The sequence below is a fragment of the Tenrec ecaudatus genome, chromosome 17 (assembly GCF_050624435.1).
Source record: "Tenrec ecaudatus isolate mTenEca1 chromosome 17, mTenEca1.hap1, whole genome shotgun sequence".
Classification (NCBI taxonomy): domain Eukaryota; kingdom Metazoa; phylum Chordata; class Mammalia; order Afrosoricida; family Tenrecidae; genus Tenrec; species Tenrec ecaudatus.
Genome location: NC_134546.1, coordinates 85100408 through 85121037, shown reverse-complemented (window position 1 = coordinate 85121037; position 20630 = coordinate 85100408).

Below are 20630 nucleotides of genomic sequence, written 5' to 3'. Positions count from 1 at the left end.
CAGGCAGAGCTTCAAGTCAAATACCTTTTCAGATCCTAGTTCAGGATGCCTGCCTAACAAAGAGGTTCAGTCAAAAGACCAGAGAATTGTCCCATGGCCCAAACCCTCCCACAACGTGACCATCATCAAGTAAAAATAACACCAAGTGCATGCAGGAAGTTAAAATCAAGATTTTTTTCCCCACGGGAAGACTTACACAAACATAAAATAGAAAAATAATATTTTATAGAGGAATTTGATACCTTTGGGATTTTTAATAAAGACTGATTTTATCTGTGATGGACATTGCATATAGTTGATGAAGCCCTGTCTATATATTCACAAACATTGAAAATAAGTCTAACAGGGGTCAGGTCATAATCAGTTCTCAACTGAAAGAATCACACTTAACATAATATACTGATATGTATGATCATTTTTAACATGCCCATCTATCCACAAAAAGGAATGGATAATGCAAAAGTATAGGATCATAATTGATACAATGTGAACATGAGATTCACATAAATATGGATACTATAAAGTTAAAATATGAAACTCTAAATATGATGATTATGTTAAGAAATCTAAAGTAAAATGTCATCAAATGTGTTATAAATAGTATGATGAACAAAGTCACAATGAAACACCCTAATAAAAAAAAGCATTTATTTTTTGGACACAATTATAAAGGATACCTCTAGACAATATTGCAAAATATGTTTAAGGAAAACAAAGAATACACAGATGAGAACATAATGGAGGATAGTGCAGATGAGATTCCTTCTTTCTCCTGGATTTCAGGAATCACACTGCCTTCTCCCCCCCTCCTTTCACAGTGATACATAGTAAAATGGCCTGTGCAGCAATGGAGCTGTGTTCAATGAACTTGACTATGAAAGGGGTCACTGGGATGTGCACTCAAGACATCAGGGTAGAAGTGTAGTCTGTGTTCTCACCACTCCACTGATTTAAGAGAATCTAGATACAGAAGAGGTGAAGCACAACGTCTGTGGATTTTACAAGCCTGGTTCAAGCCCTGAAGCTGCACCTGGAGACAGTGAGCCAGGTGCACAAATAAAGCACCCCCAAACCTTCATGTTTCAATACCTGAGCTTCTTACCTCTGAGAGCTGCTCCCAAGAAGAAGAAGAAATGGAAATTTTCTTGGGAACAAGATCCATGATTCTGAGGTGTATTATCCAGAGTAAGCCTTCCATTAAACAATGTATCATGAGACTCTATCTGATATCTGATTGACTATGTGAAGATTTGCATGTGTGTGGTCCCTTTGTAATAAAGTTTAAAAGGGGTTCATCTGGTATGAGAATGTTGGCTGTTTCCTCAGAGAACTCAGTCCTGTCCATGACCTCTCCATTCACAAGGGCCAGTATTTCCAGGCTACATAAAGTGATGAGGAAGATGGTTGAGAGGTCGATGTGGCTTAGGATTAAGAATGACCAGAAATACAGGAAGTGGTCCTCAACTTATATATTTATAAGACACTCATAACAAATCCAAGGACATTTAAATGGCCAGATATACATTTTCTCTTCTGCATTAGATTACAGTAACATTATTAAATATAAAAAGTTTGAAGATCAGCTAAATCTAGCAATCTCACTAAATTCAGCCCAAATTTGCTCCAATTCAATATGTGCTGTAAATAGGAAAGGCTTTTGTGAGTCATTAAAAGGAAGGGTTTTTCTTCAATAAGTACACTCCTATGTCTACTTGAGTCATTCTACTGTAGATAGAGTACATGCCATGCTAGAGCAAGTTACCTTTGACACCAGAAGACATTTATTTATTTATTTTAACTTTTATTAGTTCTTAAAGATATTATTACAATCCATACTTTCATTAAATCAGGCATACCTGTACAATTGCAGTCATCATTTTCAATATGTTTTCTTTATTGAACCCTTTGATATCAACTCTCCTTTATCCCTTTCCTCCCCCACCATATGACCCCCATGTATCCTTAATAAATTATACATTATAATTATTATTGCCATATATTACACCATCCAATGTATCTATTCACCTACACTCTTGTTGTTTGTTCCCTTGAGTGCAATTATACATTCATCATTGTATCATTTCCTCCTCACCCCACCCCTTTCCTTCCTGTTCCCTCAAAGTCATCATTAATGATGTTATTCACAGCTAATCTTACATTTTATACCAAATCTTATAATAAAATATTTCTGAAATTTCTTACCTAAGATGGAATGTCACCAGATAATGGGAATGTTACTGATATCCTTCAATAAATTGGTAGCAAAGACACCAGAAGTAGGGTGAGGTGATTAACAGGACAAATGTGGACCTTCTGGGTGAAACCAGAAACAGTGGGCTGACATTCTGTGGGATTGTGAAGGTGAGATACAACATTTGACATGAAGAACTGAATGATCTCATTTGGCCCTAGAGATCTCCCTGAACTTGCACAGATAAGTTAGTTTTTGTCTCGGTCATCGTGGCTGAAAGTTCTGAAGGATAGACAGGCACAAAATATTAGCAACCAGATAATAAAATCAAGTTGGTGAACTCGTGTTTTTTCAGATGGAATTCCAGAAAATAAAAAATAAAGGACTTAACCACCATGGTTACTACAAACAACCACGGCCCACTCCCACCTCTACAAAATGTGTCATTTGAGGAAACAATTCAATAAAAACAGTCTGACTGTCTAGATTTTGACTAAATGATTGTCAGAATACTTCACAAAGTATGATTGAAAAATATGCTGATAAATTTTCAGCCAAGAGTCAAACAATCATTACCTTTAACTGGGACCCTGTGTTAGTCTGGGTAGACTAGAGAAACAAATCCACAGGAACTCATATATATATTAGAGAGTTATATATAAAGGCTAAGTGTACATTAAGAGAGCATCCCAACCCAGTGCTGCCCAAGTCCGTAAGTCCAACATTACCCCATATGTCCGATACCAATCTACAAAATCCTCAATTTCACTAAACACATGCAATGACACTGACCTCAGGAGGAAAGCCAAATCAATGAGTATGTAAGCATCTCAGCGCTGGCAGGAGTGTCCATGCAGCTGTTCCAGCACCCAGGGCTGCATCAGGGTAAGTCCATGTAGGTTCTCCTCAGGGATGTCTCATAGGAAGTGAGACTTGCCATCTGTAGCAGGGAACTGGCTAAGACAGCTGCATCCTGGTCCTACCATCAGAGAGCAAGAGATCCAAGAACAAGAAAGACAAGGCTCACTGAGCCATTTATCTCTCCCCCTTCCATTAATCCCACATGTATTTATCGGCTAGGTTGGCACTCTAAGCCTTAATTATCTCAACCCCCATTTGACTGAGTCAGGTTGGAGATTACCCGAGGGTCATGAGAACTCTCATACAGGGACTTCTAGTAGAATCATGTCCTGTCCTTAAGAGAGAGGCTGTTTGTTGCTGTATGGCAGACTATATTCTCCTGTTACAATATAACTTTTGAATTCACAGGTATCAGGAAAAAGGCACACAAATATTATTTTTAAATTAGGAAGAGATTCCCCAGGGCAACTGTGAGATTTAGAATTCACAGATCACCATAAGCAACCAAGTTTGAAGTTCCAACTGCACCTGCCCCTGGTCTGAGTCCTGCGCTCTGTGGATCTTGAGTGTCCCCTGGTGACCAGTCTCCTCCCTGTAAGGGAGGTTTGTGTGTGGGCTCTCACTGGCTTCCTGTTTCTCTTGCACAGTAACACATGGCCATGTCCTCCACTTCACGCTATCCATTTGAAGATAGAGTGTGTTCCTGGCATTGTCTCTGGAGATGAAGTCTGCATAGTATAGCTCCCCACCATCACCACTAAAGCATGAGACTCTCTGCAGGCCCTTCCCTGGAGCCTGGCGAACCCAGTGCATGCCATAGCTACTGAAGGCGAATCCAGAGGCAGCACAGGAGTCTCAGGGACCCCCCAGGCTTTCTCAGATCGCCCCAGACTCCACCAGCTTCACCTCCCCCTGGAAACCTGAAAACACAGAGGCACCATGATTAGACAGACACGTGTACAAACAATTGCACTCACAATTATACACACATACACAGCAAGGTCTACAACATTTGCTGTGCCAACATTGGTGAAAATAAATGCCAACATTGGTGCAAAATTCATTATGTGTCCTGTGGACTAGCTCCTGGGCACAGAATGGAAATAGCAGAGACTCCAGAAACTGGGACTGTCCTCTAAGATCTCCTAGGCCAGGGGCTAGGGCCAGTTTATCTGCAGGAAAAGAGCTGCATTTGCATGTCCCCTGATGTTTAGAAGCAGATGAGTACAGGATATGGGCAAGAGTTCTCCCTCAGACTGAGACAAACACGAGCACTCTCACAGTAAAACAGAGCTCTTAGACAAATTCTTTACTTGTATATTATCAGATTTTTTAAAGTGGTTATTAATTTATAAACTTTATATTGTATACACAACAAAATTTGTGGTATGAGAACTCATAATGCATCCTTTTTTCTCGCTCTTAAAAAATCATTTTATTGGGAGCTAGTACAATTCTTATCACAATCCATACATCAATTCGTTGTGTTTAGCACGTTTGTTACCAACATCATTTTCCAAACATTTTCTCTCTACTTGAGCCCTTGGTATCAGCTTCTCTTTTCCCCCCTCTCTAACCCGCCCTCCCTCTCTCATGAACCCTTGATTATTTATAAATAATAATAATTCTTATTATTTTGTCATGCTTTACCTTGACCAATCTCTCCCTTAACCCACTTTTATGTTGTCCATCCCCCGTGGGAGGGCGTTAGAGATAGATCATTGTTATCAGTTCCCCCATCTTCCCCTTCCCCTCCTGGTATTGCTACTCTCAATATTGGTCCTTAGGGGTTTAGCATTCCTGGATTTTCTGTGTTTCCAACTCAAATCTGGTCTAGCCAGATTTATAAGGTAGAAGTGGGGGTCATGATAGTCGGTTGGGGGTGCATTAAAAAACTAGAGGAAAGTTGTATGTTTCATCGGTGCTATACTGCACCCTGACTGGTTCGTCTCCTCCCCACAACCCTTCTGTAAGGGAATGTCAGGTTGCCTACAAATGGGCTTTGGATCTCCACCCCGCACTCCCCCTCATTCACAATGTTATCATTTTTTTTTTGTTCTTTGATGCCTGTTACCTGGGATCCCTTCAACACCTCATCATCACACAGGCTGGTGTGCTTCTTCCATGTGGGCTTTGTTGCTTCTGAGCTAGATGGCCACTTGTTTATCTTCAAGCCTTTAAGACCCCAGAGACTATATCTTTTGATGGCCAGGCACCATCAGTTTTCTTCATCACATTTGCTTATGCACACTATGTCTTCAGTGATAGTGTTGGGAAGGTAAGCATCATGGAATGTCAGGTTAATAGAATAAAGTGTTCTTGTGTTGAGGGAGTACTATGATATGGCACATTAATCCTTCTCTAGTGACATTGGATGGAACTGAGGTCGTTATTTCAGAGTTTCATTTCTATATTAGACAGGTGTTTCTTGCTACAAGTAGCCCACTAGGTTCTTTTCAGCTGAATCCAACAGTTTGTTCTGCTGTGCCTTCATTTTTATTCAGTTCAATATAGCCATCTTAAAATTCTATAAAAATTCTTAAGTACACATCATAGTTATAAATGGCACAAAATGATTTTTACCAAACTTGACTTTCATTTTGGCCATTTTACATGGTTATGATTGTAGACCCTGCTGTGTGTGTGTATAGTTGTGAGTGCATTTCTTTGTATGTGTCATCTAATCACAGTACCTCTGCGTTTGCAGGTGTCAGTGTAAGGTGCAGGTGGTGGAGTCTGGGGGAGATCTGAGGAAGCCTGGGGGTCTCTGAGACTCTCCTGTCTCTGAATTCACCTCCAGTAGCTATGAAATGAACTGGCTCCATCAGATGCAGTGGGTCACATGCATTAGTAGTGCTGGTGGTGACACACACTACACAAACTCTGTAAAGGGCCAATTCACCATTTCCAGAGACAATGCCAAGAACATGCTCTATCAGCAGATGAACAGCCTGAAAACTGATGACACAGCCATGCAAGAGACACAGTGAGTTGAAGTCAGTGAGAGCCCAGACACAAAATTCCCCTGCAGGGAGGAGACTGGTCTCCAGGGCACACAGTGTACAGGATCAGACCCAAAGGCAGGTGCGGACGGTTTCAGTTTGGGGATTTTGCTCATCTCACAGTGAACTAGGGAATCTCTCTGGGTTTTTTTTTTCATAATTATGTACCCACCCCTGATATCTCATAATTCGAAAGTTTTATTGTAAAAGTAGGAAATATTCTCACATGCCAAAAAAGCAACTATCCTTTATGGAGAGAAAAAGACTCTGCCAGGTCTCCCCAGCATCAGAGTTCTGATAAAGCTCAAGAATAGATTTTTCCAATGAGACTCAGGTCAAATGAAATCCCTAGAAATGGATAATTGGGAAGTATACACTGATGTCTGAAAGGATGGTAGTTTGAACCCACCCAATCATGCCTTAGGATGCAGGACTCATGATCTGCTTCTTGTTGTCATTAGGTGTCATCAAATTGCATCCAGCCCATAGCGATCCTATTCACAACTGAAACAAACACTGCACAACCCTGTGCCATCCTCACAATTCTTTCCATGTCAGAGCCCATTGATGGAGGCATGTGTCAATCAAGCTCATCAAGAGCCTTCCTCTTTTTGCCAGTCCTCAACTTTATTCAACACGCTGACTTTTCCCAGGGACTTGTCTCTGCTGACAAAATGTCCATAGTGTGTAAGACAGAGTCTTTCCATCCTTGCCTCTGTGGAGCACTCTGGCCACACTTCTTTCAGTACAGATCTATTTGTCCTTTAAGCAGACCATGGTACTTACAATATTTTTCTCCAGCACCATAATTCAAATGCACTGATTCGTCTTCATTCTTCATTATTCAGTGTCCACCTTTCACATGCACATGATGCAATGAAGAATATCATCGTTTGGGTCAGGAACACATAGTCCTCAAGGGAACATCCTTGTTCTTCAATACGTGAGATCTTGTACAGCAGTATGCAATACATGTTTTGATCTCTTGACTGTTGCTTCCATGAGCATTGATTTTGGATCTGAGTTAAGACAACTTCAACCTTCTCTCCATTTATCATGATGTTTCCTGTTGCATCAGTTGTGAACATTTTGGTCTTCCTTACATTTATTTGTAATCCATACTGAAGACTGAAATCCTGATCTTCATCAGCAAGTGTTTCAATCCCTCATTTTTTTTTAGTTAATTTATTCTTTTTTTAAAACATTTTATTAGGGGCTCATAGAACTCTTATCACAATCCATACACATACATACATCAATTGTGTAAAGCACATCTGTACATTCTTTGCCCTATTTTGCCCTATCATTTTCTTTCTTTTTTTTTCTTTTCTTTTTTTACATTTTATTAGGGGCTCACACAACTTTTATCACCATCCATACATATAAATACATCAATTGTATAAAGCACATCCGTACATTCTTTGCCCTAATCACTCTCAAAGCATTTGCTCTCCACTTAAGCCCTCTGCATCAGGTCCTCTTTTTTTTCCCCTCCCTCCCCGCTCTACCCTCCCTCATGAGCCCTTGATAATCCACAGATTGTTATTTTGTCATATCTTGCCCTATCTGGAGTCTCCCTTCGCCCCCCTTCTCTGCCGTCCATCTCCCAGGGAGGAGGTCACATGTGGATCCTTGTAATCAGTTCCCCCTTTTCAACCCACTCACCCTCCACTCTCCCAGCATCGCCCCTCACATCCCTGGTCCTGAAGGTATCGTCCACCCTGGATCCCCTGTGCCTCCATCTCCCATATGCACCAGTGTACAACGTCTGCCTTATCCAGTCCTGCAAGGTAGAATTTGGATCATGGTAGTTGGGGGAGGAAGCATCCAGGATCTGGGGGAAAGCTGTGTTCTTCATCGTTACTACATCGCACCCTGACTGACCCATCTCCTCTCCTAAACCCCTCTGTGAGGAGATCTCCAGTGGTCGACACTTGGGCCTCGGGTCTCCACTCTGCACTTCCCCCTTCATTCACTATGGTGTGTATATATATATATATATATATATATATATATATATATATATATATATATATATATATATGTGTGTGTGTGTGTGTGTGTATGTATGTATGCACACACATATATATATATACATACACACATATATATACATACATGCATATATATATATTCTCTTTTTTTTGCATGATGCCTTATACCTGGTCCTCAATCCCTCACTTTCATCAAGTAAATTTGTGTCATATTTATACCCCAGGTATTTGAAAAGCCTTTCTCCAAACCCAAGACCAACAGTTCTTCATATAAGCCAGCTTCTCTGACAATTTGGTAAGCATAAAGATTGAACAAGTATACTGAGAAGATACAACCCTGACACACCCCTTTCCTCGCTGTATGCCAAGCAGTATCTCCTTGTTCTATTCATACAGCTGCCTCTAGATCCATGTGAAAGTTCCTCATGAGCACAGTGAAATGCTCTGGAATGCCCATTCTTCTCAAGGTTATCCGCAGTTTATTATGGTACACTCAGTCAAATGCCTTGACATAGTCAATGAAACATAAGCAAACATCTTTAAGGTATTCTTTGCTTCAAACAAAGATCCATCTGGTATAAGCAATGGTGTCCCTTGGTCCAAATCCTCTCTTAAATCCAGCATGAACTACTGGCAGTTCTCTGTCAGTGCACTGCTGAAACTGGTGTTTTTTCATCTTAAGCAAAGTTTTACTTGTGAATGGTATCAATGATATCACTCTATAATTTGATTCTGCTGGATCTCCTTTCTTTGGAATGACCACAAAAATGTATCTTTTCCAGGGTGCTGGCCAAAAAGTTGTCTTCCACATTTCCTTGCATAGTTGAGTGGGTGCTTCCGGTGGTTCTTCTGAGACATTATGATGGGATTCCGCCAATCCCTGGAGCCTTCTTTTTGGCTAATGAGTGTAGTGCAGTTTCAGCTTCTTCCTTCAGCATCACTGGTTCTAGCTCATATGCTAACTCCTGAATGCTGGAATATAGACTAGGTATATTTGGTATAGTGACTCTGTGTATTCTTTCCCCCTTTCTTTTGATGCTGCCTGCATAATTCATCCATTAATGCAGGAATCGTGATTTGATTGGGAAGGGCTAATCACAGGGATTGACACAGAGTGCAATTCCTTCAATATGATACTCTCTGGGATCCAGTTTAAAACTAAGAGTGTGGGTCCTTCAAAGGCAGTAATATCTAATAGCAGGGTGAGGTTGACCTCTGGCACTTTGATTCACATAAGAGTGTGTGAGTCAAGTTGAGGTGCTTAAAACACTGGATGTTCAATATATGATGAAGCAATAAGCCTAGCTATGGCTTCAAATTTGAGCCAGGCTAACAAACAGGTGTTTCCTGTAAATCTTGATTGTCAGCGAAAGGCTTATTTGGGTCTAGAAGGTGATTATACAGTTAATTCAAATCAGGATAGTCTCTAGAAAATTAATACATGTGTCACTTCTGTTTGTCCCATTGTGTCTCTTCTCATACTGGAGCTTAGTGGAGTAACCCAAATCCTCAAGATTTCGCAGGAGTAGGGAAAGGGCAATATTTTATTTATTTATTTGGTATGATCTCAGTCACACTGTCGGTATTCAGTGACACATAACCATCATTGATGAATGCTCAGATGATTTTTCAGTATAATCAGCCTCCTGGCTCGGCCCCTAAAATCAACCACTACCATGGAGTTGATGTTGATTCATGGTGTCCCTATAGAGCAGAGTTGAAACGCCCTTTGGTTTTCCCAGGATTTATATGTTCATAGGAGCAGACAGCCACCATAGATTCTTCTGCCTCTCGATGCAGAGTTCCTCTCTGCAAAGTTGTCTTACCTCTTTTGACATCATTCAGAAGGGACTCTGCTGCCCCAAATTTTTCATTTAATTTCCCTTAATGCAATCTTACATTTTTTACCTCTCTCTGTCCAAAATCCATTGAAAACAACCCAAGAAGCAAGGACAACAATACTAATTGCAGAAAATTCACTTGATGAAAATTGAAACTAAATTGTGTGTATAAGTTGTCATCATGTGTGTGCCTAGGAGAGTTTATGTTCCTTGCATCTTTCCTTCAAGGAAAGAGTCTTAAGGTCAAAGATGCTGCTGTAGACATCCAACTGTGTGCAGAGAAAAAGTAGGAACAGGGGTGAACAACTATCCCCAAAATTTATTAATGGAAACTTTCTAAATAATTCAATTGCTTTCTAGTGATATGAATACTTCATACTCCACAGTAAATGTTAAATATCTACATCAAATATCTACAGTAAAGATGTATTAGGTGGAGTGATATATTTCCATGTTAGTGATTCACTCGAAGTCATTTGGGTATATAGCAGACATTGAATTGTACCTAGTTTTAAATGCAATGTGATTTATAGATTTCAATGATTCTCAAATTACCGAATTCAGTGTAATTTCTGGATTTAAATATCCTCAAACTTTGGGATCTATATTCAATGTACCATGAGATAATGGAAACATGAAAATGATGGATGTTTTATAAGTCTGTAAATCTCTGGGAGTTGCACATCATGGACCGTATTCCTAATGCTATCCTGCACCTTGGATTTTTCTACATCTTTGAGCAATTCTTTTAGCATCAAGCTTGGCCTAGATGAAGAGGACCCAGGTTTGGTAAATGGAAAACACAGGTGGAGGATTGTATTCTCCTGAGGGTACAGTCAACATTCAACACCCAGAGGAGCCTATTCTCACCTCTATTACACAACTCCACTTACTTCATCAGGTAAAGCCTCATGATACACGTATATTTCTGCTCTTTATAAGTTGGTTTAATATTTATGGGAATGTCGGACTTTATTCACAACAGCATGGGACATGTTTTTGTCATTTTGTTCTTGGTGGCAGCACACAGATGCAAGTAGCCCAGGGATTCAGACACAAAGTTCTGGAAATCCCTCATTGTACCCAATGGTTCACTGGATTCTCCCTTGTCCTGAGGTTACCTGTCCCAGCTGCATATGCAGGAGTTTGCCCAGATCTGGTGTGACAGGCAGGTTTATTGTGCCAACGTGGCCAATAGGAACATGTGGGAGTAATAAGATCACAGTTTGCTTGGAGGGAAAAGAGATAAATGGCTCAGGATCCCCCACCTGTCTCTCTTGCTTTCTGGTTATTGGACCAGAGTGCAGCTGCTTTAGCTAGTTCTCTGCCTAGCTAAAGCCAGAGAACTCTACTACCCTTGGGACAGCAATTCATGGATCACATCGCTAGAACTTGCTGTTCCTTCAAGACCTGCGTTTCCATGCGACTGGTGTACACATGGCTTGATAATGAGGCTGTCGGATCCTGTTGTCTTGCATCATTTAAGAGTTCCCTATCCCATCTGGGCCTGAGCTGCTGACTAAACTACTGACCTGCTGACTGTTGATGACATCACCCCCACCCAAACCCCCATCCCCCTGCTGTTTGCTGCTTGTGGCCTGACTACCTGAATTACCCTAGGGAAGACTCAGTTGTCTGCTTCATTGACCCAGCAGCCTTCGTGAGTTGAAGGACTTCCAGTATATTAACTTCCAGAGAAGTGAGTTGAACTGAATCCTCTATACTGCTGTGTGGACTAATTAGCTGTTGTATTCCTTCGTGCTATATCTATCTATCTATCTATCTATCTATCTATCATCATCTATCTAATCATAAGAGTCCTGGTTTTGTTTCTCTAGAGAAGCCTTTATAACACATATGGTGAGATTCATAGACCTAGTCCTTCACTTATGAATTTTGTTCCACTTGTGAATTCTTTAGCAGCCCTTCAATCAGCTTTTCTGAGAGGTGGAATTGTCCAGAATCCATTAAAGTGATGGAAAGTTGTCATTACAATATGGAGGGGAATTATAATCCCACCCTGATGTCTTGAGTACAGGTCACCAGAGACCCCTTCAACAGTCATGTTTATTTAAAGCTGAGTTCTGCTACTGCTGGTGACATGCCCATGCATTTCAATAAATGCATTTAAATCATAGTTCTAGAGAAGAATATTGTAATTAGCATGTACTGCTGAAAGAACAAACAGATCTGTATTGGAAGAAGTCCAGAGTTCTCCTTAGAAGCAAGGAGACAATACTTGGTCTTACATATTCTGAACATATTGTCAGTAGAGATCAGGTCCTGGAGAAGACATCATGTTCAATAAAGTTGTGGAGTGGTGAAAAAGAAGAAGGCTCTCAAAGAGACTGATTGACTCAGGGGCTCCATCAATGGGTTCAGGCATAGGAATAATTGTGAGGACGGCGCAGGCCTGTGCACTGTTTGATTCAGTTGTGCATATGATCCCAATGTGCCTGAGGCAATTTGATGGCATCTAACATCAACAAGGAGCAGATCATGAGTTCTGCATCCTAAGGCATCACTGGCAGGTTCAAACAACCAACCATTCAGACATGAGTGTACACTTCACAATTATCCCATTTTTGTGACTTCATTTGCCTGAGACTTAATGTAAAAATCTGTCCTTGAGCTTCATCAGAACTTTGATGCTTGGGATGCCTGGCAGGGTCTTTTTCCTTGCATAAATGACAGATGCTTTTTCTGCATGTCAGAATGTTTCATAATTTTACAGCACAATTTTTGAATTATGAAATAGCAGGGGTGGATACATAATCATGAACTAAAAATAAGAGTGATTCCCTGGGGAACTGTGAGATGAAGTAGAATTGCCAAACTGAGATCATCTGCACCTGCCCCTGGCTCTGTGGGTCACCAGCTTTGCCTGGAGACCAGTCTCCTCCCTACAGGGGAGGTTGTGTCTGGGTTCTCATTGATGTTCCCTCACTGTGTCACTTGTACAGTAATACGTGGCAGTTTCCTCAGCTTTCAGGCTTTTCATCTGTAGATGTGTGTTCTTGGTCTTGTGTGTTCTTGGAGTGTCTCTGGAGATGGTGTGTTCTTGGACTTGTGTGTTCTTGGACTTGTCTCTGGAGATGGTGAATCCACCCTTCACAGAATCTGTATAGCTTGTGTCACCATCATAGTTATGTCTCCCGCCCACTGCAGGCCCTTCCCTGGAGCCTGGCAGGATTCAGTTCATGTAATAGTCACTGAAGTTGAACCAGAGGCTTTACAGGAGAGTCTCAGAGAACCCCCCCAGGCGTTTTAATTATTTATCTTTTATTTCATAATAATAAACTCTGCTTTCCAGCTGGACTCAGGAGGAATAGGAAAGTAGGAAACCTGAAAAACTGGAGTGAGAGCACAAGGTTAAATGATACTGCAAGCACATTGGGAACAGAAGGATGATTTCTCAAGCTACACAAGGAATGGTCTGGTGCTTAAGAGAAAACATGAAAATCCAGATAAAATTTAATTAGAGTTGTCCACAGCCAGCAATGGTGATCTTCTTGCTGGTCTTGGCTATTTACCACTTGACTTCATCTTCTCAAAGAGTCAGCTTTAGTTTAATTAGCTCACTAATTGTGTTCCTGCTATTTCAATATTTGAGTGTGTACATTTATTCATTGCTGCCTGCCCTACTGCCCTGATAACCTATGATATAGCATACTCACCTTTTTCTAGTTCCATTACGTGAAAACTGAGGTATTTCAGAACTTTATTTCTACATGATACAGATGTCTGTTGCTACAAATAGCACACGAAATGTTCAGTTAAATCCAACACTGTTCTGTTGTGCTTTCATTTTCATTCAGTCCCATACACCCATCTATTTAAATAGATAAGGCAGATTGTGGAGCGCTTTTGTTTGTGTGTTTGTTTCAGACATACTCTATGGGCTCCCAACCAGTAAATGCTTAAAAGAGCAGGAAGCCTCATCTTTCTCCAAAGAAATGACTGGTTGATGTGGACTGTCAACCCTGTAGTTAGAAACATATATGTAAACCACTAAACAAACAGAACTCAGGAAAATACTAGTTTAATTGTGGGTAATGCATGCTGTATATGTAAATTTAAATGTCTCATATCCTTTGGCTTGGTTCATTGGGCATTGTGTAGAATTTACAGGGCTACACAGGAGTAACATGTTGGGGCGTTCTAAATTTATGTTGAATCTGGCAATATCCCTCTTAATGATTTTCTCTGTGACTGACCTATAGGCCACTCACGTCACACACTGTGAGGTACGCCCTGCTTTTCCAGTGGCTGCCTCCATGATGATAGTAAACAAGCCAGGAAACCACCTTCCTGGTTATATCCTATCTTGCCTGCTGTTAGGAGGGCCAGTGAGGTTTGGGGAATAACATCCCAGGGGGACAGGTGTACTCAATGGGATCAGGTAAGTTATTTCCTTGGTCATATAACCTATTAAAAATACTTTTACCACAGAACTCTGATCACTAGGACAATGAGAACAGTGCAGTAGTAGGTCTGCACCAGACATACATAAGTAGAAGAAACAGAGAAAACATAAATAAATGGAGATGTAGAAGTAAATTATGGAGACTCTATGCCTTTAGCTGTGCTGGGGTACAATAAGACACATCCATGTGTTCAAAACTTCATCATACATTTGGAATACTGGTTATTCACACCACGGCAGGGAGGTTTTGGGAAAATAGGGAGTTAATGAGTACAATAAAGGAGTGTGTGTGTATGATATGTGAATTATATGTCAATAAAATAGTTAAAGCACAAAGTAAAAGCTCGAGCTATTACCTCTCCTCCATGCATAGTCTTTTGTAGGTGCATCTGTCAGATTCCAACTCACGGTAGAGCCATGTGGCAGGGCAAAGCTGCCCCACAGGATTTCTCAGGCTATTGTATCTGCAGGAACGAATGGCCAGGTCTTTCTTCTACAGCACTGCTGAGAACTGCTTAACTGTAGTGCCATCAGGGCGTCCTCCACACATACTCTGGCTTCCCATGACCTACTTCCCACGTTATAACTAGAACATTCATTTGAAAGAGAAAACCATTTTGTGTCAAAAACGTCCCTCTCCATCTCAGATCAAAGCTCCAGTCACAATGATCTCCTTTAATTCCCTCAAAATTGCCAGGCTCTACCTGCCTCATAATCATTCTAAATAGTCTTGGTGGCATAGGGGCTATGTGTTGTGCTGCTAATTACAGGCCAGCAGTTAAAAATCATCAGCTGCTCCTCAGGAGAAAGACGATGCTTTCTAATCCAGTGAATAGTCACAGTCCCAGAAACCCACGGGGGAAATTCTATCCTGTCCTAAAGGGTTGCTATGGGTCAACCTTGAGTCCATGGCAGTGAGTTTGTTTGAGTTTTGTTCTCATTTGTCTCCTAACTGGAGTCCTTGGATGGAACAGTCAATGCCCGTGACTGATCAAGAGATTGACAGTTTAAATTGACAAGCAACAACACCCTGAAGAAAGTCCTGGCATCGTACTTCAAAAATATAATGACCATTGAAAACCCCAAGAAGGGTATCTTTCCTCTGACACACTTGGATCACTGCGATTTGGAATCCCCTGGACGACAACTGATTGTTTGACTTTAGGCTAACTAGCTGCTACTTAAGGAACCCTGATGGCGTAGTGCGTTATGTATTGGGCTGATAAACACAAGGTCACCAGTTCAATGCCACCAGCTTCTCTGTGGGATAACAATGAGACTATCTTTTGACAAAAAGAATTTCATAGGTTCCCAAACTCATTAGGCTAACTAGCCCTTTACAGAAAAATAATAATCACTCAGCACTTCTCTGGCAATGGAAAACTTCTGTAGGGTAGCCCATAACCTGGGATAAAGTATAGGTATCTGCTGTTGCAACCTCCCTGCATTATTCCAGTGATCCCAACCTCCACCTCAGGGGAGTGCTTTTACTCACTTTGGGGAACACTGACTTGCAGGCTCCAGAAACACCACTGTCCAGAAACACTTCTGTCTTAGGGGGTCCCGATAGTCATAATTGACTTGTTGATTGTGGTGTGGTTTTAACTCCCACTCCTGCAGGTCTCAGCGGCAAGGTTGGTTCATCTGGAGTCACACTGAGGATGAAATCTCAGCCTTGGTACTTATTGACTATGTAAGTCTGGGCAAGTTCACCGAAGAGTCCTTACTGTTATGATTAAAAGATTCCATCCCTTTCAAGTTTTCCTAACACGTGGCCAGTTCCCACATATGCTTCATTCTTCTTGTGAAATCCTGTCTTGGGAAAAGCATATAGGTTTTGTCTTATTTTATTGATAGTTGTTATAAAAAAAATCCCTTGCTGGTGTCCACAATGTATTACCTCACATAAAAATTACTTCTGAAAAATTTCTAGCTGGCATGTGAGATAGTTTATTGTGCCAACCTGGCTGACACAAGTGGGGTTAATTGAAGCACGGAGGGATAAATGTCTCGGTGAGTCTCACCATTCTAATTCTTGGGTTTCTTGCTTTCTGATGGTTAGACCAGAATGCAGTTGCCTTAGCCAGTTCCCTTCTTCAACTGGCAAATCTCATTCCTGAAAGACATTCCTGAGAAGCCACATGGACCTACCCTGATGCAGCCCTGGGTGCTGGAGAAGCCATGTGGAGACCCCTGCCAACACTGAGATGCTTACTAGCTCACTCATACGGCTTTCCTTCTGCATTCAGTGTTATTGGTGTTTTGTCAGATGGAGGAGGGCTTTATGGATTGGTGTCGGACGTTATGGGCTAATGTTGGACTTGTTGGCTTGGGCAGCACTGGGTTGGAATGTTTTCTTGATGTGCCTTTACCTTCTATATAAAACTCTCTTATACATGTTTCTGTGGATTTGTTTATCCAATGTACCCAGACTGACACAATATGATTGTAGTTGTTTATTTTTAATGGAATAATGTACTGTAGTCTGAAATTGCAGTGCTAAGTGTGTCATTGTGTCCTGAGACACAGTCTTTAAAACACGGTAACACAGGTACAATGTTTCATTCTTGCCTTTGTGAGAGCTATCTCCAGGAAATGTAACAGAAGTCCTGTGTTTCCTGGATGTCTAACAAATAAGAAGGTGAATGATCTTGGTCTCTATTCAAATATAGAGAAATGATCCAACAAAGGTAATTTTGGCAAAGAAGGAGCTTATGAAACACTTTTTTTGTGTGTGGGTGGGTTGGGGGAGTCTGGAAATGAGACCATTGAGCTACCATAGTGGGCTTCTGAGGGAGGTAATGCTGTCTCCTGTTTGAATATTTGGGTGCATGTGATATGTTCTCTTTGCTTTTGGTGAATATTTGGGGTTGAGAGAACTGACTCATATTGGAGTGGTTCTCAAGCCTGGCTACACAGCATAATCACTTTAAACGGAGCTTTAAAAAAAAACCCAGTGGACCATACCACAGTCCAAATCAATTAAACTTCTGAGGTGAGAGCTAGGTGATTCCAGAAAGTAGCTCATATGAAGAAGAACTAGGTTGTCCACTTGTGGAGAATTAGTCACTGCAACCTCATGAATAGCAACAAACTCTGTCATATATAGTGCCAAAAATAAGACCTCAGTTCAGAACTCAACTCACTGTCAGTGAGCCAATGTCAACTCATACTGACCCTATAGGACAGGATAGAAATGTCCCTCTGTGTTTCCCAGACTGTAACTCTTTAAGGGAGTAGAAAGCCCTGTCTTTCTCCCAAGGAACATTGGTGGTTTTGAAATGCTAATTAGTAGTTCATAGACCAATGCAAAACTACTACGCCACCAGGGCTCTTTCTCAGGATAGAAGGCACTCAAAATATGGTCAGGGAAGAGCTGCCAGCTCAAAGCAGAGTAGATCATAATGACGTGGATGGAGTAAGTCCGCTGAGACTTCATTTGCTGATAGAGGATGTCTCAATATGATAGAGGATGTCTCAATATGAGAAGAAACAGTGACAATTATTTAATCATTGAAACTCAGAATTTGAAGTACTAATATAGAAAAACTAGAAGTCATAAAATATTACATGGAACCCATAAAGATCAATACACTAGGTATTAGTGAGCTGAAACGGACTGATATCTGCCATTTTGAATCAGACAAACAGTTTGCTGTGCTGGGAATGACACATGCAAGAGGAATCACATTCATCGTCCTAAAGAACGTTTCAAGATCTACTTGAAGTACAACGCTATTGTGATCAAATACTATCTATCTGCATACACGAAAATCCAGTCAATACGGTTATTTAAACTGATGCACCAACCACTACAGCTGATAAAGAAACTGATGAATGTTACCATTGTCTTCGGTCTGAAATTGATCAAACACAATATGAATACATGGATAATTATTGGCGATTGAAATTCAAAAGTTGGAAATAAAGAGGAAGGAACAATAATTGGAAAATATGGTCTTGGTGATAGAAATAAATCTGGAGATCATATGATAGAATTTTACAAGGCTAACAACTTCATAGACAATACCTGAGTGGGCATATACAGGAATCAAATTGACTACATCTGTGGGAAGAGAAGATGGAGAAGCTCAATGTCAGTAGCTAAAATCAGTCCGGGAGTCAACTGTGGAACATGCCATCAATTGCTCGTAGCTAAGTTCATATTCAAGCTGAAGAAAATTAAAACAAGCCCACAGGAGCCAAATACAACCTTGAGTCTATCTCATCTGAATATTAAGATGTGAGGAGCAGATTTGACTCACTAAGCACTAAGCACAGGACACCTGATGGGACGTGGGATATCACCAAGAACATGAAGAAAACAAAAGATCATTGAAGAAACAGGAAAGAAAGGATCAAACTGGATGTCAGAAGAGACTCTGAAACGTGCTTTCAATCATGGAGTAGCTAAGGCACTTCATATGCAATGAAGCTAGAGCTGAACAGAAACTTTCAGAAAGCATCTCGCGAAGTATTATAATGAAATGTGCAAATACCTACAGTGAGAAAACCAAAATGGAAGAACATGTTCACAATATCTTAAATTAACTGAAGAAAAAGAAATCCAAGCTTTAGGGTACTATATTGAAATATTCTATGGGGAAAATATTGAACGATACAGGAAGAATGAAGTGAAGATGGAAAGAATATACATTATTCTACCAAGAAGAACTAGTTTGGCATTCCACCATTTCAAGAAGAAGGATATAAACAAGAAGCAACAGTACTAATGGAAGATATTCAAGCCGCACTGACGGAATTAGCCAAAACCAGTTGCCAAGCGTTGACTGAATTCAATCAAAATGTTTCAACAAATTGATGAAGCACTAGAAGCATCAGTGGAATGATGTTTTGGGGTTCTGGGACCCTGCTGGAATGATGCTCTGTGGGATCCATGACCCCGCCAGAATGATGCTATTTGGGGTTCGGACCAAACCAGAATGATGCTCTAGGAGTCCAGGACCGGCTAGAAAAATTTTCAGGTGTATCTGAGACCTCTCCAGAAAGTTGCTCTCCTACCAGAGAGATCCTCTAGGGGACTGGACCCCTCTGGAACCATCATCCACTAAGTGCATGCTTCTATGGTGGTGCCGAAAACCTCCTTCCCTCAAGCATACTTCTTGCGGTATTCCCGCTCCACAACACTCCATCCGCCCACTCTCAACACCGACTGTTGCTGACAAAAATTAAAAACAATTATTTTTAATAGGCATTGTGTTTGGCCCTAGAGAATCTTTATAATAAAAGACTTACTTGAAGCACAAACTCTACCGAGCAAGACAAACTATTTAGACTGTAATTAATGTCAAGTTTATAAATAATGTACTATAGTGGAGCAGAAGAGTGAACTTTGCATAAGATGTGAGAAGGCTAAACATTTAAACTGAGACCTGAGCAAAAAAAATGAGCTATGTACAAAGCTGACGTTTTCATGAATTGGTAGACTGATTATTATCCAGAGGCAATATTCTACAACTCATCTACAGATTCAACCTAATTCCTCTCAAGGTATGTTTTTCCAGAAAATGATAAGTTGATTCTAAAATTTCTATGGAGATGTGAGTTTTAGTATAGCCAAAGTAATCTTGAGAAAGAATAAAATATAGGTGGAGAATGCGTATTGCCTGATATGAAAACTTACTAAAAAGCTACAGTATTTAAGACAGTGCAGTAGTGACATAAAGGTAGACATATTGATGGAATATAATTGAGAGTCTAAATATTCAACCTCATACATCCATAGCTAATTGATTCAAAAAGAGTACACAGAGAAGTCACTGTGATATTAGCAAATGATGTCGAAAACAACTAGATACAGGAAAAAAATGGGTTTTGACTTCCACCTTGCACCATATGCAAACACTAGCTCAAAATAGATTTAAGACCTAAATGTAAGAGCCAAATCTATAAAACCCTTAATAGAAAACATATACATAAATGTTTGTGACCCTGGATTAGGGAATGGCTTCTTAAAATATCTTGAAATTTAAGCAATTAAGACATCTTAAACATAAGTAGCCCAAGTTCAGCATAAATTGAACTTCATCAAAATTAAACTTCATCAAAATTAAAGTCTCTTATAATTGGAAAGACACCATCAAGAATTTGCAAAAGGCAACCTACATCAGTAACTATTCATGAGAAACCTAATCATCTTGTATTCAGAATATATAAAGAAATGTTATAAGTCAAAAATTAAAACTCAACAAATTAAAAATTAGTCAAGAAGTTAGTCACTACTCTAAAGATATAAGTATGTTAAACATAAACTATAAGACTCTATTACAGAATTAGTCTAAAATTTCTGTAAAT